The 18034-nt window shown below is 41.0% G+C and overlaps 1 protein-coding gene across 15 annotated transcripts in view; it reads right to left on the reverse strand.

Moving 5' to 3' along the window:
* Positions 1-18034, reverse strand: part of git1 (G protein-coupled receptor kinase interacting ArfGAP 1) — a 216394-nt gene that overhangs the window by 177786 nt on the left and 20574 nt on the right. The window contains exon 2 of one of the 15 annotated variants that reach the window (XM_087977324.1): positions 4333-4420. The exons of the other annotated variants lie outside the window; for them this stretch is intronic. The gene's annotated coding sequence lies outside the window, so the exon portion shown is untranslated. The remainder of the gene's footprint in view (positions 1-4332; positions 4421-18034) is intronic. 15 annotated transcript variants of the gene reach the window in all.

Below are 18034 nucleotides of genomic sequence, written 5' to 3' on the forward strand. Positions count from 1 at the left end.
TGACTTAATGGAAACATACAAGATAATCAGAGGGTTGGATAGGGTGGACAGGGAGAGCCTTTTTCCAAGTATGGGAATGGCAAACACGAGGGAACACAACTTTAAAGTGAGGGGAGATAGGTATAAGATGTCAGAGGCAGTTTCTTTACTCAGAGTAGTAAGGGTATGGAATGCTTTGCCTGCAATAGTAGTAGATTCGCCAAGTTTAAGTGCATTTAAGTAGTCATTGGACAGGCATATGGAAGTACATGGAATAGTGTAGGTTAGATGGGCTTCAGATTAGTATGACAGAGCGGCACAACAGAGGGCCGAAGGGCCTGTACTGCGCTGTAATGTTCTAATATTGTTGAAATGTTTTGTATCTTCTAGTTGGACTGGCAGTTTAGTTTAGAACATCGAACATTACAGCGCAGTACAGGCCCTTTGGCATTCGATGGTTTAGTCAATTCAAAAGTATGAATTCTAATTTGGAAACATTAATGAAAACTAAAGTTTAAAGAAGTGTGCAAAATCCATGAAATGCAAGTTTTAAAAGGCAACACCAATGCATATTATACTTGCTCAATTTAAAAAAAAAAAGGAAACAGAAGTACTGTAGATTCACAGAATAGCAACTGTTCAGTCGTGCATAATGGACAACTAAGAAATGGCAGACCAATTGAACAAATACTTTGGATCTGTCTTCACTAAAGGAGGACACAAATAACCTTCATGAAAATGGCAGGGCGCAGAAGGTCAAGCATGAAGGAGGAACTGAAGGAACACCTTATTATTCAGGAAGTGGTATTGGAAAATTGATGGGATTAAAACCCAATAAGTGCTGAAGACATGATGCGTTATATCCCACAGTACTTAAGGCAGTGGCCCTAGAAATAGTGGATACATTGGTGATCATTTACCAGCATTCTGTAGACCCGGGAAGAGTTCTAATGGACTGGACAGTAGCTAGTGGAAACCCATTCTTTAAAAAAAGAAAGAGGAGAGAAAATGGGGAATTATAGGCTGGTTAGCCTGACACCAGTGGTGAGGAAAATGCTGGAGTCAAATCATTAAGGATGTAATAACTTAGCACTTAGAAAGCGATGACAGAATTGGTCCTAGCCAGCATGGATTCACTCAAGGGAAATCATGCTTGACAAACCTTCTGGAACTTTGAGGACATGACCAGTAGAGTGGACAGGGTGAATAAGTCGATGTTGTGTATCTGGGATTTCAAAAAAGGCTTTTGACAAGTTTCCACAAAAGAGATTAGTCAGGAAAATTAAAGCTCATGGTATCAGAGGTAACGTATCAATATGGACAGAGAACTGGTTGACAGACAGGAAGCAGAAAGTTGGATTAAATGGGTCCTTTTAAGAGTGGTAGGCAGTGACAAGTGGTATCCAGAGGGTTCAGCACTGGGACCCCAGCTGTTCACAATATCATTAATTTGGACAAGCGAATTGAATGCAATATCTCCAAATTTGTACATGACACTAAGCTGAATGGCACTATGCGCTGTGAGGAGGACGCTAAGAGGCTGCAGGGTGACTTGGACAGAATGGCTGAGTGGGCAAATACTTGGTAAATGCAATATAATGTGGATAAATGTGAGGTTATTCACTTTGTTCACAAAGACATGAAGGCAGATTATTATCTGAATGGTGGCAGTTTAGGAAAGGGTGAGGTGCAACGAGACCTGGGTGGCATGGTGAAACACAGTCACTTAGGTTGGTGTGCAGGTGCAGCAGGCAGTGAGGAAAGGCAATGGCATGCTGGCCTTCATAGCGAGAGGATTTAAGTATCGGAGTAAGGATGTCTTGCTGCAGTTATGCAGAGCCTTGGTGAGGCCAAACTTGAATGCTGTGTGCAGTTTTGGTCTTCTCGTCTGAGGAAGTGTTAACTTCTTTTCCCAAGATTTTACACGCGAGATGCAATTCACGCACACCTACTTCTGCAAACAGCTAGAGTTTATTAAAAGCTTGTACAAGCTAGGTGATCCCCTATAACCCCCGCCCCCCTCCCCCCACCCCCCCATCCCTCACAGGCATGCAAAGCTGAGTCAAAGTAAGGCCCTGAACAAGAAAAAACATCCCCTTTTTACAGGTGGGTTGATCCTGTTCACAGATACTCTGGCTACTCCTCCCTCTCCCTCCCACCACCCCCATCCCATCACATGCCACTCAAGACAACTCCCAGTCACGTTACCCAGGGAAATGGTAGGATGAGATCATCCAGAGATGATGCAAATGTAAATACCCTAATCCTGGGGCATGGTTATGCTGATGATTCCCTGACTTGGTTATTCGCCAAGACAACACAGGTGCGATGGCTTGAAAGCATTTTTGAATGGAAGAGATTGAATAATCATTTAATTTGATAACAGAAGGGGGAGTAGTAGCAAATGACTATCGAATTGGAGTGGGAGTCATTCACATTCCTGCATGAATGTCATTCCCACCAGCTTCCAGAACGTTCCATCAGTGCAGTTTAACTCTATTACATTAATATCCAGAGAGATAGTCCCATTTAATGTTTTAACATTAAAGGACTGTAAAAGGCTCACCAGAATGATTCCCGGAATGCAGGACTGACAAGAAGAAAGACTGGATCAACTTGCTTGTACTGGCTAGAATTTAGATGAGGGGGCATCTCATAGAAACAAAACCTTGATAGGACTGGACAGGCTAGATGTGGGAAACATGTTTCCATTTTCGGAAACTAGGGGTCACAATCTAAGAATAAGGGTTAAGCCATTCAGGACCAAGATCAGGAAGAATTACTTCATTCAGGCTTGTTAACCAGTGGAATCCTCTCACAGGAAACTGCTGGGGCCAATTCATTAGGTGTACTCAGGAGGGAGCTGGACATGGCTCTTGCAGCTAAAGGGATCACAAGGGGTCTGGAGAGAAAGCAGGAATGGGATATTGAGATTGCATGATCAGCCTCAAAGGGCCAAATGGCCTACTGCTGTACTTATTTTCTAAGTTTCTAGGTCATTGATTAACAAAGAAGCTCAGAAAATTTAAGTTTCTGCATAGGAAATTACTTTGTGCATCGATGGGAGCACAAAGCAATCCATTTTACAAGTTGCTCTCCATTTTCAAAGGTCATTCTGCACTGTTCAAAGTGATGATTAGCAGGCAATTTGCACCTAAGCAGCATGTCAATATCGTAATGCCAGCAAGATTCGCCCTCTTAAGTGGGAATCCATTCATGTTCTATCTTCTCATGTGGCACAGTGGTTAGAACTGCTGCCTCTCAGCACCAGGGACCAAGGTTTGATTCCACCTTGAACAACTGTCGGTGTGGAGTTTGCACATTTCCCTCATGGGTCTACATGGGTTTTTCTCCAGTTTCCTCCCACAATCCAAATATGTGCATGTTAAGCCCATAGTGTCCAGAGATTTGCAGGCCAGGTGGATGAGCCATGGGATTATAGTGTTACCGGAATAGGGTTGAGCACGTGATGCTGGAAAAGCGCAGGTCAGGCAGCATTCAAGCAGCAGGAGATTCAGCATTTCATGCATAGATCCTTCATCAGGAATAGGGTAAGAGAGGGTGGGGTGGGTGCAGCCTCTGAGCCAAATGGATGGTTCCACATTGTAGGCGATTCTAAAAGATTCTGTGTATGGAAAACTGAACACAGATTCACACTTTCCAAAGCATGAATTACCCACTGAATATCACTGCCAGCTTTGCATTTTTTTTAAAAAAAAACAATCTTATGGTATAGTCATGATTTTAAAACAGAACAAGACAATTAAAACAGCTACCATGAAAAAAATTGGTTCTTATACAGAAAGACATCACCCTCTGCATCAGAATAGGAATAATTATTCATTTGGGAAAAAAAAGGACAGACTTCCCATTAGGAGGAAAAAAAGCAGGATACAGCCTTAGCACAATTGTAAAAAGGAATATATGCAAGTCCAGTAAGATAATAAAAATTTGCAGGACAAGCTGGAAAATATTAACGTGCTTTTGACATTGCATGGAGTATTCCTGTTAAGTAGAACAGGAAAGGGAGTTTGGTAGCCTCTGGAATTGTGCCATAAATGTTTCACTATGAATCAAACCTTGACATGATACTACTAGAAAACTGGTTATAATTTAAAAACAGCAGACAAAATACATTGCTCAAATTTAATTTAAATGGCTATAAATGAAATTATTTGGATGGTGCCACAATATACTTTTGAACTAGACTGAACATAGAATGGCTAACACTGCATCTGAATCCAAGATATTTGGGTTCAGTCAGAAATAAAGATGGTTCTTAAAATTAAAAAGCACAAATTGGCACTTAAATTAGTTATGCTAAAATGATTAAAAATAACCTTGGACTCTTACCTAGCCTTTTTTCTTAAAATCAAATGTCTACATGGTTCATGGAGATAGGGTTGTTGTGCATAAAAGTTTTGAATGAAGAAATAGTCTTCTAAATGGAATCAAGCGGAATAATCATTCTTCAGTGGCAAAAGTACAAAGTTCATGCTTCGCTGTAAAACAGGTATGTTCCTTGTTAATTAACTGATTTCAGCAACAATGGTTTTATTGCTCTTGGACGGAGGAGACAAAAGTAAGTTTGGGATTCTCACGCCATCACTATTCATTCACTCATGGTCCAAAGTACAAATCTCTGCCCATTCTCATTGGTCTAATCTGATTCAACTATGGTACCTCTCCTACAAAAGTAAATCAGCCAAATTTACATCTGAAAATAGGTCATCTTGATAAGGGCTGAGAGACTGAATCAAACAAAGAATCCATATCCATTCAGAAGATTAAAGGAAGGGGGGAAAAAAAAATCACAAGAGCACATTTAAAAGCTGTCCAAGGCACAAAGGCCATCACGAGACAATGAACGAACAATCTGGAAAGGGCAAGTAGCAAACAGCAATCTGCAGTGTAACCAGGTTCAGTTCTTCTACACTCCGCTCCAATTTAATGTAACTGTAGTTTAAAAATCCTTAAGGACTGCCAATAATGCCCTACACAAGCTATTTTCCAGAACTCAGTCATCCTGCAGTGGCCACTAAGAGTTCATGACTACTAGAAATCAGACCAGGCAAAAATTGGATGCCTATCTAAAATTACAACATCGGCTGACCTGTGCTGTTGTGCTCACTTGCGAAACCAATCGAAAGCTCATCTAACCTACACTATTCCATCATCCATAGGTTTATGGAATAGCCATTTAAATGCCCTTAATGTTGGAGAGACCACTACTGTCGCAGGCAGGGCATTCCAAACCCTTACTACTGAGTAAAGAATCTTTCTCTAACATCTGTCCTATATCAATCACCCCTCAATTTAAAGCTAAAGTCCCTCACAGTGCCAGGGACCTGGTTTCCTCCAGGTGGACCGGTTTCCTCCCACAATCCAAATATGTGCTGGTTAGGTGAATTGTCCATGCTAAATTACCCATAGTGCTGGGTGCATTAGTCAGGGGTAAATAATATAGGGTGGGGCAAGTGGGTCTGGATGGGTTACTGAGGATCAGTGTGGACTTGTTGGACCAAAGGGCCTGTTTCCATATTGTAGGGAATCTAATCTATGTCCCCTTGTTCTAATCATCACCATCCGAAGAAAAAAAGGCTCACTGTCCACCCTATCTTATCCTCTGGTCATCTTGTATGCCTCTATTAAGTCACCCCTCAAACCTCTTCTCTAAGGAAAACAGCAAATCCCTCAGCCTTTCCTCATAAGATATCCCCTCCATACCAGGCAACATCCTAATAAATCTCCTTTGAACCCTTTCCAAAGCTTCCACATCCTTTCTATAACAGTGACCAGAACTGCGCACAATACTCCAACTGCGGCTGCAGAGTTTTGTACAGCTGCAGTGTGACCTCATGGTCCTGAAACTCGATCCCTTTACTAATAAAAGCTAACACATCGTATGTCTTAACAACCCTATCAACTGGGTGGCAACTTTCAGGAATTTATGCACATGGACAATCTCTTTGCTCATCCACACTACCAAGAATCTTACATTAGCCCAGTACTCTATATTTCTGTTGTTCCATCCAAAGTGAATCACCTCACACTTTTCCACATTAAACCTCAGTTGCCACCTCTCAAACCAGTTCTGCAGCTCATCTATATCCCTCTGTAGCTTGCAACATCCTTCTGCACTGTCCACAACTTAGTTTCCAACCTTAGTTTCATCTGCAAATTTACTAACCTATCCTTCTACACGCTCATCTAGGTCATTTATAAAAATGACAAACAGCAGTGGCCCCAAAACAGATCCTTGAGGTACACCACTAGTAACTGAACTCCAGGATGAGCATTTCTCATCAACCAACACTGGTCTTCTTTCAGCTAGCCAATTTCTAATCCAAACCACTAAAATCACCTTCAATCCCATGCCTCCGTATTTTCTGCAATAGCCTACCATGGGGAACCTTATCAACTGCTTTATGAAATCCATATACACCACATCAACCACTTTACCCTCAGCCACCTGTTTGGTCACCTTCTCAAAGGACTCAATAAAGGTTTGTGACCTACCGTTCACAAAACAGTGTTGACTATCCTTAACCAAATTATTCCTTTCTAGATGATTATAAATCCTCTCTTATAATCCTTTCCAAAACTTTGCCACAACAGAAATAAGGCTCACTGGCCTATAATTAGCAGGGTTGACTCTACTCCCGTTCTTGAACAAGGGGAAAGCATTTGCTATCCTCTAGTCTTCTGGCACTATAGGTAGACAATGACGACAAAGATCAAAGCAAAAGGCTCTACAATCTCCATCTTAGCTTCCCATAGAATCTTAGGATAAATCCCATCTGGCCCAGGGTATTTATCTATTTTCACACTTTCCATGATTGCTGACAAGTCCTCTTTACGAAGCTCAAACCCATCTAGTCTAATATCAATACTGTCTAGAGCAAAATTGGATAAATAGTCACTCTAAATTCTGCAATTCATTATCTAGTAACTTTCCAGTCTCAGGAGCCTGTTACTATGCAGGTCAAAAACTGGACTTGGACTGGACTGGCACCAGGTTAGTGGCTGGTCAGGCAAATTCATCAACATATGTGCATGCAATTAGCAAACTGGAAAAAGTCTCCACCGACCTGGACAGCAGGTAAGATGAATCCAATGTCCAGACCAGAGTCCAATGAGTCCAGGCCAGACAGTAAGCAAGTAAAAGCACCTGCCAATGTTTCATTGTGGCAGAGAACACAAAACTTAACAACAAAATGAAGCAGTAGATTAGATGAAGCAGCCAATCGAGCCTGCTCTATCACTTCAATATGATCATGGTTAACATTGTTTTCAACATCCAAATTCTCCACATTCTTTGATTCCAGGAAACCTGCTTAACCCAGCCTTAAACACATTCAATGAAGAGCATCCGCAACCTGCTGGGGTACAGAATTCCAAACATTCACAACTCTAAGTAAAAGAAATTCTCCCATCTCAATCCTAAATAAGTCAGTAGATAAAAGCAAATTACTGCGGATGCTGGAATCCGAAACCAAAAAAAGAAAATGCTGCAAAATCTCAGCAGGTCTGGCAGCATCTGTAAGGAGAGAAAAGAGCTGACATTTTGAGTCTAGCTGACCCTTTATTAAAGCTCAAAGGGTCAGCTAGACGCGAAACGTCAGCTCTTTTCTCTCCTTGCAGATGCTGCTATACCTGCTGAGATTTTCCAGCACTTTCTCTTTTGGTTCTAAAGAAATCAATCTTCAATTCTGAAGGAGAGTTATTGGACCGGAAACATTAACTCTGCTTCCCACAGGTGCTGCCAGAACTGAGTTTCCCAGCAATTTCGGTTTTAATTTCCGATTGTCAGCAGCTGCAGTTCTTTTGCTTTATTTGGTTTTCTTTCTCTCAATGTGTACCCCATCAAGCCTCTTGAGAAGAATGTCTTCCAATAATATCATGATTTTTCCAACTCTAGAGAATACAGACCCAAGGTATTCAGTCTCTTACACAAATCTCATCCCAGGGTCTAATTTACTGAATTTTTGGTGTATACCCTTCAATACAATTGGTATGGTACATAGGACAGATGGGCTCTGTGGTTTGCAAACAAGTATCAATCCGGATGAATGACCACAATGCATATGGTCAAATTTAGCCACTGAACCAAATTAAGAGAGTAGCTGTAAGTAAGATGGCAGCCAAGGAACTACAACTAAGTTGAGGGAAAATATCTCAGTGCCCAGAAAACATAGATAAATGTGAAATAACAGGTTAGAAGAATAAAATGTACAAATTGGAAGCCAAAAGTTATCACTGTTTCATTCAGTGACTGAAACAGCAAATCCATGAAGGTTAACCAGACCAAATCCCTTGAGTCAGTATCAGTGATTGAAACAACCACAGTTTCATTCAATCCGAGACAAAGCTCTTGAATAAAAGCATCACCAAATACATAAGCCACTATCCATAAATAACAGTTTAGAAATCCAAGTGTGCCAAACTGCATATTAGTAGGATATACTAATGCAAACAGTTCCCTTTTTGCGTTTATTGGTAAACAGCATGATAAAATACAATAAGTATGAGTATTTCTTTGCTCATGAAGGCTGTTTTACTCTTTAGGTTACTGAATGTTGGTAGATGTTTGCTAGGTAAATATCCGTGTCAAGTATATTTATCCTGTATGGAAGGTATTTGCTGCTACAATTGAGCTATGGCTATTTAGCAATTTGTACCAGCAAACTCTGGAAGAGGTATAGAAGAACAGCATTGTAAGTTAATCAAACAGGAAAACTACAGGTTTCAACAAGTGGAAGTCAAATTCAGGACGCATGTCTGCGGTTCTTAAAATAAGTTATAAGCAATTTTGGAATGACTTCTTGAGACAAACAAAATCTAGATTATTTTAAGAAAATAAAGATATCATGTTGTGATGGTAAAGGCGCAAGAAAAAAATTGTTGAATTTTTCTGGGTTATTTTGGTCAAAGGGCATCTACTTTTTGACCTTGAACCCCAACAGCTGTATTTCAACATCATATCATAACCAGAGATTAACCATTAGCCTAATTCATTTTGCATAGCAGACTAATTTGGATTTGGCATAAAATGTAGGCTAGATAGTGCAAACCTTGTTGCAACATACACAACAACTGCATTTATCATCTTCGCCTCGCACTGATGATAACTATCATCTGCAGTCGGAGCAGGAAGACATTATTTAAAGCATAAGATATAGCTCCATACTTAAACAGTAAATTTGGGTGCAAACACTACAAGATTGAGAACCACAGCAAATTATACTGCACTTGTGATTCCAATGCTGGCAAGAACACAGTGGTGAGTAATGCCTTTTTGAAAAAAAAATCATGCCAAAGCGATTGCTGATGCCAGTTCACTTTCTAGTTCAGTTTAAGTTTGTACTTCAGATATCAAGGTCAGGATGACCCAGACTGCAACCAATATTCTCACTGACCATAATGTTTTTTTTTAAAACTGAAATGACTTACCTTATGCATACACTAGTCACACATGACTCTCATTCTATACAGCCCTGAGCAATTCAGGTGGACAATTTTTTTAATTTCTCGAATTCAACAGAAGGAAATAGTTTCATGCTCATAATTGGTTGCTACAATTGTGCTACAAATTCGACAGATCTACTTATAGCCACAGGGCAAAACAACAATGATTTAAGCTTGTCTGTATGGAGTAGGACCCAGCAAATACTGAGGTACTTATTGACCTGTGGGAGGAAATTTTTAAAAAAAGTGCCAGCTAGCAAAGAAATATATTAGCAGGATATCAAACATTGAGAAATTTGACAAGATGTGAAGAAATTGGGTAGCCTTAGGGATCCTTCACACAACTGATTCAAACAGGTTCTTCAGATCATAGTTTCAAGTCCTGTAATATTATGCTAATGGAAAACCTGAAACAATATACTTAAATTCAAGGCAGTAGACAACATTTCATTCCACACACTGTCTGTTAACTGGGGATTAACTTTTCCTGTTGGCCACTCTCTGGTAAACATTGTATCACCCTAACTCTTGTCCTGCCTATTTCTCTAAATTGAGCTTATTGACTATTTGATTTCCCAGTAAGGCACCCTGAACAACCAAGCTAACTGAATACCAGAGCATTCAGTATATGGAACAGCTTCATCCTACAGATTTCACAAGCTCAGTTCAAAATTTGTCATTTTGCAAAATAATACAATGTCCATTTGTTAAAAAAAAATTAAATCACAGGTTATGGGTGTCACTGGCTGGGTTAAAATTTATTGCCCATCCCTACGTTTCTTTGGAGAAGGTAACAACAAGCTGCCTTCAGGAACTACCATTCGTTTGGTGTAGGCACACCCAGAATACCACTAAGGAAAGATTCCAGGATTTTGACCTAGCAACACTGAAGAAACAGGATAGTTGGTTCTGCTAAATAAGTGTTTCTACAACGCAAATGGATTTTAAACGTAATTAAAGAATTTAGACCATTTGTAAAATATGAACTTTCCTTACCTGTATTGATAATAACACAATTCTAGTCCCATTAGTTTACAGGGTGCTGCTATTGTACGATTTTCTTATAATACAGGATCGCACAACAACTGAAGTCTCACATTATAATCAGAGCCAACTATAATATTTCCAAAAGTCAGGATTAAGTGTGGCTTGGAAAGAAACTTGCAGGAGATGGTGTTCCCATGTATCTGCTGCTTTCACGGCCTTCTAGATCATCGTGATCGCGGGTTTGGATGGAGTTGTCGAAGAAACCTTTGTGAATTTCTGCAGTGTATCTTATCAATAGTACACGTTGCTTCTGAGCGTCAGTGGTTAAGAGACAGAATGTTTATGGATGTGGTGCTACTCAAGATGGCTACTTTGTTCTAGATAGTGCCAGGCTTCGAGTGTTATTGGAGCTACGCCTATCCAGGCAAATGGGAAGCATTCCATCTCATTGCTGTCTTGTGCCTTGCAGATGGAGAGTTAGAAAGTGAGTTACTTGCTGCAAGATTCTTTGCTACTGAACGGCACTTGTAGCCATAGTACTTAAGACTAGCCCAATCATATTCTGGTCAATGGTAAACCTAGAATGTTGATGATGGAGGAGTCACTGATGGTAACACTCTTGAATGTCAAGGGGTGATGGTAAGGTTCTCACTTGTTGGAAATGGTCATTGCTTGGCACTTGTGTGGTGCAAATGTTACTTGCCACTTATCAACTCAAGCCTGAATAGTGTCTACTTTATTCCACATTTGAGCACAGACTGCTTCAGAATCTGGAGGACTTGTGAATGGCACCGAACATTGTGTAATCAGTGAATACCTCCCACTTCTGACCTGATCTGATTTTGATTTTATCACGGAGGGAAGGTCATTAATCAAGGAACTGAAAGCGACTGAGCAAAAGGCACTACCTGAGGAATGCCTGCAGAGATGTCATGGACTTGAGATGACTCATCTCCAACTACCACAACTATCTTTGTGCCAAGTATGACTCTAGCCAGTAGAGTTTTACCCACAATTTACATCAACCTCAGTTGAAAAGTGTGGTGCTGGAAAAGCGCAGCAGGCCAGGCAGCATCCGAGGAGCAGGAGCGTGGATGCTTCGGGCAGCAGCTCTTCCTCAGGGCTAATGCCCGAAACATCGATTCTCCTGCTCCTCTGATGCTGCCTGGCCTGCTGCGCTTTTCCAGCACCACACTTTTCAACTCTGCCCTCCAGCATCTGCAGTTCTCACTTTATCCTTACATTAACCTCAGTTTTGTTAAAGCACCTTGATATCAAGACAGTTACTCTGACCCCATATCTGGAATGCAGCTTTGTCCACATTTAAACTAAGGCTTGAATGAGGTCATGACCTGAAAGGTCATGGCAGAACCCAAACAGAGCATCAATGAGCCAGTTATTGCTTAGCAGATGCTGCTTGATAGCATTACTAATGACACCTTCCATCACTTCTATCATCGTTGAGAATAGACTGACTAGGCAGTAATTGAATGGGTCGAATATGACCTGCTCTTTGTATGTTCAACATCCTTTGACAATTGCCACATTGTAATGTAGATGAGCGCTGTAGCTGTACTGGATCAGCATGGCTAGGGGTGCAATAAGTTTTGCAGAACAAGATTTCAGCACTATGGCTATAATTTTGTCAGTGCCTAAAGCTTTTGCAGTATCCAGTGGTGTCCATCACAGAGTGAATCAAGTAGCTGAAGACAGGCATCTGTGATACTGGAATCCTCCGAAGAAGCTAAAATCATTTACTTGGCACATCAGAATGAAGAGATGGTTGAAAATGCTTCAACCTCATCTTTTGCATTGATTTGCTGCCTTTGAGAGTGCTTAGCTCTGTCAATCACTTGCTATTTGGGGAAAAAAAACCGAGAAACAGATTATCTGACAATATCGCAAGGTGCCAATGGTTAGCTGAACTATGTTATCCAGCATTCGATTAACTGAACAAAATACTCCCCAGCTGTTTCCCCATAGTCCTATTTTTGTAGGTTCATCAGATTGATACCCCATTTTTAGGTATGTTTGGTACTGCTCCTGGCATGCCCCAGCACTTTTTAATTGAATCAGGGTTGATCTCCTGGCTTGATAGTAATGGTAGGGTCAGGATTATGCCAGGCCATGGAGTCTGCAGACTATTCATTCGGTTGCCACTCAGATTGCCTTCAGCACTTCATTAATGCCCAATATTAAGCTGTTAGAATTGCTCGAAATCTACCCCCTTTTGGTGCAGTAATAGTACGCGATGCTGAATCCACAAGGACAATGCAGTCACTCTTATGGATGCTATCATGGACTAATAACATCAGCAGCAGGCAGATTGGTCAGGGTGAAATCAAGTCTATTTCACCCTCTTGCTGGTTCCCTCAACAGCCAGTCTAGCAGGAATGACTTTTAGGGTTTGACCAGCTCAGTCAGTATTGATGATGCCAAATCACTTTTTGATGGACTTTGAAGAACCCCCAGAACACATTTTGGACTTGCGTTCCTCTCATTTCTTCCTCAAAATGCTTGTTGACAAGGAGTAATACTGATTGACCAGCCAAACGTGTGTGCGCGCGTAGGGGGTGTTGACCAAAATGTAGTTAATCAGCAGGTTTCCTTGCTTATGTTTGACCTGATGCCTTGAGACTTCGTGGGGTCTACAGTTAAATGTTGAGGACCCCTGGAGGAGCTTCATCCAAACTGTGTGGCACTGTGCTGCCACATCTGCTGGATCTTACCATTCCTGGGTATGTAATGTCCCACCATCAGGAATATTGTAGGGTATGATTCTGTGATGCTGATTATGTCAGACTGAGAGACTCCCAATTTTGGCACCCAGATGTTAGTAAGGTGGACTTTGCAGGGTGAACAGGGTTGTGTTGCCTTTGCTGATTCTGCTGCCTTAGTTGATGACAGGTAGCCCATCTGATTTTCTTTGTTTTTGATGGTGGGTACAACTGAATGGCTTTCTAAGCTATTTCAGAAGGCAAATGAGTCAACCAAATTGCTGCTGGTGTGGAGTCAGAGGTCAGACCAGTGAAGGTCAGCAGTTTTCTTCCCTACAATGATTTCACTGAACCACATGCTTTTTTTATTACAACAATCACAGTGGTTTCACAGCCCTCATTAGATTTTTAATTCCAGATTTTTATTAAATCCAAATTCCATCATCAGCCACAGTGGGATATCTTTGAACTTGCTTCTCTGGAAAATAGTCCAGCAATACCACGAGGCCATTCCCACCCATTGCAATTTGAGATCATGAAGATATTAGTATTGTCACTCACTCTGGCCTCAGTTTTCACTGGATAGTAAGTGGAAGCTCAAACTATACACTTAATAAAATTAAGGGAGGAACTGAAAGCATTTCACTACTGCTGTAAGAAACAGTCTTTCACTCCAAGTTATTTCACCATGGCAATATGCTAAATAGTTACCAGAATGATAGTCCCTTGAAGATAGAGGTCATTGAATCAGAGACTGATTCAGGTAACAAAGGCACTGTTTACTAAAATCGATTAGAATCGATTATGTATCACCTCAGTCAGGCCAGTAAGTGGCTGGAGCAACGAAAATGGATTTTCTTTTTAACCATCTAGGATTTTTAAGCAAGAGTTGATGACAAACACCTTCACGATGTTGCTAGTGAACTGCTACTGTCGGATAACAGTTGGCTTGACTATACTTAAAGCTACCTTGCTTTGAACTTTATTTTTTGAAGTATAGTTTTTCTTGCAGTTAATTTAGTTTGACAAAAACAAATTTTCCTTATTAATGTTAGCCTTAATGAAACAAAAGGTAAAATCCTCATTCATCATATCGATACTTTTAATCAACCTGTCAAGTACATCATGACACCTCTGGAGCAGGTGGGACTTGAATCTAGGCCTTCTGGGTCAAAGGTAGGGACACGACCATAACAGATCTCATTCATCCTAAAAGCTCGACAGCTACAAAAACCAAACAAAGTTTTGTTTCCAGTAAAATGTCAAGTCACCCTTTCAGGCAGACACTGCAAGTTTCAGGCTGCTGTGACACCTATGATTATCACATGACTTCACAGTAAAGGATTACGCTAACAAAAATAGCACAATGAAAGTTGGCTGCTATCAACATAATTCAAAAAGGTTTTTAAAACAAGAATCAACTAATTAACGCCAGATAAGCTTGCACTAGAAACTGGGAGTTATATTAATGATTTACTTAATAATAAACTTCTTCAAAGTTTGATAAAACAGGTCATTCTGCTATAACTTGCATTGAGTCAGCACAAATTGGCTGTAACAAGATTGACGAACTGTGGATGAAGTTTGGATAACACAAACTCTCTGCTGTACTGGTATCGCAATTTCTATTAGTGATCTTCTGCAGCATGTTTTTCGCATGCTATTTTCCATAATGAGATTTGCTATAGCACAAGGTTGCTGAGGAACGCAACTGTCGCATCACAGCAGAACGTATTGTATTGTTGTAATTCAAAAGATATCTGCTGGTCACACAAAACATTTTCAGTAAATATCTACATGGAACAAAAGAAACCATTTTCAACATCTTGATTCTCACCTCTGAACCAATAGTATTATACCAATAGTAAACAGCATTCTTATTTATACATATTGCTACCAAAGTATTATTTCTTTGGAAGAAGTGAGGAAGCAGAGAATGAATAAACAGTGATAGAATACACAAGCCAGAGTGCCTTAGCTAGTATGCAATGTTACTAACCTCATATGGCTCCCACCAGCAAACTATGTAAACAAGTATTTAGCAATAAGTGCTCTCTCTCGACACCATCCAAGCTTGTAATGTCAAAACCTAAACTGCAGGCTAGGAATCTGGGTTTCAGTGCTCTAACTCCATCTCAAATGCTCACTGCTACACATTCCAGGACACACCCCTGGCCCCACACACCCAACACCCACTGGTATCCGACATGTGTCTGTCTACAACAACCTTCATGACATACCTCTGATCTATTTACAAGACAAGACATTTCTGAACTTCAATGCAGCACCTTGGGCACAACACCAACTAATATTGTGATGATGCTGCAATAACATTGTACTCAGGAACATGCAGGCATAGAGTCAGAGTCTAGAGATGTACAGCATGGAAACAGACCCTTCGGTCTAACTCATCCATGCCGACCAGATATCCCAACCCAATCTAATCCCACTTGCCAGCACCTGGCCCATATCCCTCCAAACTCTTCCTGTTCATATACCCACCCAGATGCATTTTAAATGTTGCAATCGTACTGGCCTCCACCACTTCCTCCGGCAGCTCATTCCATACATGTACCACCCTCTGTGAGAAAATGTTGTCCCTTAGGTCTCTTTTATATCTTTCCCCTCTTACCCTAAACCTATGCCCTCTACTTCTGGACTACTCCACCTCAGGAAAAAAAGCTTTGTCTATTTACCCTACCCATGCCCCTCAATTTTGTAAACCTCTATAAGGTCACCCCTCAGCCTCTGACGCTCCAGTGAAAACAGCCGCAGCCTGTTCAGCCTCTCCCTTTGCTCAAATCCTCCAACCCTGGCAACATCCTTGTAAATCTTTTCTGAACCCTTTCAAGTTTCACAACGTCTTTCCGAAAGGAAGGAGACCAGAACTACATGCAATATTCCAACACTGGCCTAACCAATGTCCTGTACAGCTGCAACATGACCTCCCAACTACTGTACTCAATACTCTGACCAATTAGACGAAAGTATACCAAACACCCTCTTCACTATCCTATCTACCAGAGACTCCACTTTCAAGGAGCTATGAACCTGCACTCCAAGGTCTCTTTGTTCAGCAACACTCCCTAGGACCTTACCATTAAGGGTAAAAGACCTGCTAAAAGATGCTTTCCCAAAATGCAGCACCTCACATTTATCTAAATTAAACTCCATCTGTCACTCTTCAGCCCATTGGCCCATCTGATCAAGATCCCTTTGTAATCAGAGATCACCTTCACTATCCACTGCACCTCCAATTTTGGCGTCATCTGCAAACTTTCTAACTATAACTCTTACATAAATGATTGGGATGTGAGCATAAATGACAAAAAGTAGTGGACCGAACACCAATCCTTGTGGCACTTCACTGGTCACAGGCCTCCAGTGTGAAAAACAACCCTCCACCACCACCCTCTGGTCTTCCACCTCTGAGCCAGTACTGTATCCAAATGGCTAGTTCTCCCAGTATTCCATGAGATCTAACCTTGCTAACTAGTCTCCCTTAGGGAGCCTTGTCGAATGCCTTACTGATATCCATATAGATCACGTTCACTACTCTGCCCTCTTCAATCCAGGTTGATTTCTGGACTGTTCACTTGCGCTCAAGTTTACTCACTTGGAGCTGACATGCCTTGGCTTTTTGCATCTTGTTCCTCAGCCAGAGATACCAGACTGACAGTAGTGCCTTGCTGTTTAGCACCTTACAAAAAGCTAAGAATAGTCTCATGGTCAGCAGTCCTCAGTCAAATCAAGAGTGGTGAAGGTATCCTGTACATGAGTAAGCAATGCAGAGAGTATACAGGATTTGGGGTGTCAGGGGTTGAATGGGTGACAGCAAGGGAGTGAAGAGGCAACATGGGTACAGCACAAGCCTTGGTGGGAGGCAGGTGCAGTCACAAAGAGTGGATTGGAAGGTATTAAAAAGATGGTGACACTTTTGCTGATGGAGTGGAGGAAGTCATTGACATTTTGTCTACAGTGCTGTGCATGTCTCTTGACTGCATTAATGCATCAATCTAGGTGGAAACCTCTGACCAGGCCGCTATGTTCTGGTGTCATGGCCTTTACAGCCGGTCCTGGAGTGAGGATATCGGCCTCTGCAGGGTAGCTTTTGACTGAGTGCTTATCCAGGTGCACAACAATCTTTTAAACTTGGTAGCAATGCCAAGGGCCCATTCAGGAATATCAAGGCATTGGCAAGTTGTTCCAGTTATAGAATGGGACAACTAGGGCAGAGTAGATAATAAACAAGGTGAGTTTATTAAACTACAATGAGAGATCTTGGAAGGTTCCCACTGAGAGAAACCCATGAAACTCAGCGAAATTGATACTGTTTAGCCAAAAAAAAGATTCAGCCTCATGTCTATCCCTCTCTCCTACTCTACTGTAAACACAAACTTCTACTCTACTCACTTTTTAATTCTTGACTGCCACATTATCCTCCCATTTTGCCTTTAAACTTGTAATCTCATTACAGTTTCCCTTCTCACTCTCAAACAGTTCCTCTATTGCTTTGTTCTCTAAGTTTCTGTTTCCCTGCACAATGCAGTTAAAATCAACTGATCATAATTCTTCCCTCCATAGGAGCCTGTCTCTTATGAAATGTTCTTTCTGTTGTGGGTTTTCAGCATGGACAATAACTTTATTTATTGTAGATTAGTCAGTCTCTGACCAATCAGTAACATCATCGTTAGGAGATAGCTTATACAATGACACCTGTGTGTGTGCAAAATGGAATTCAACACTATATGTGCCTATTGAAGCTTAGTACTTAAGAATAAACTAGATAAACATTCATTTTTACACTTGTAAGAATACAAGTAAGAATACAAGCTACATTTGGAAACAAAAAGGAAATGACTGGATAATGCCATGTCATAAGA

Source organism: Chiloscyllium plagiosum, unplaced genomic scaffold, assembly GCF_037043375.1.
Source record: "Chiloscyllium plagiosum isolate Xiang-an unplaced genomic scaffold, Cpla_swu_hap1 HiC_scaffold_31, whole genome shotgun sequence".
Classification (NCBI taxonomy): domain Eukaryota; kingdom Metazoa; phylum Chordata; class Chondrichthyes; order Orectolobiformes; family Hemiscylliidae; genus Chiloscyllium; species Chiloscyllium plagiosum.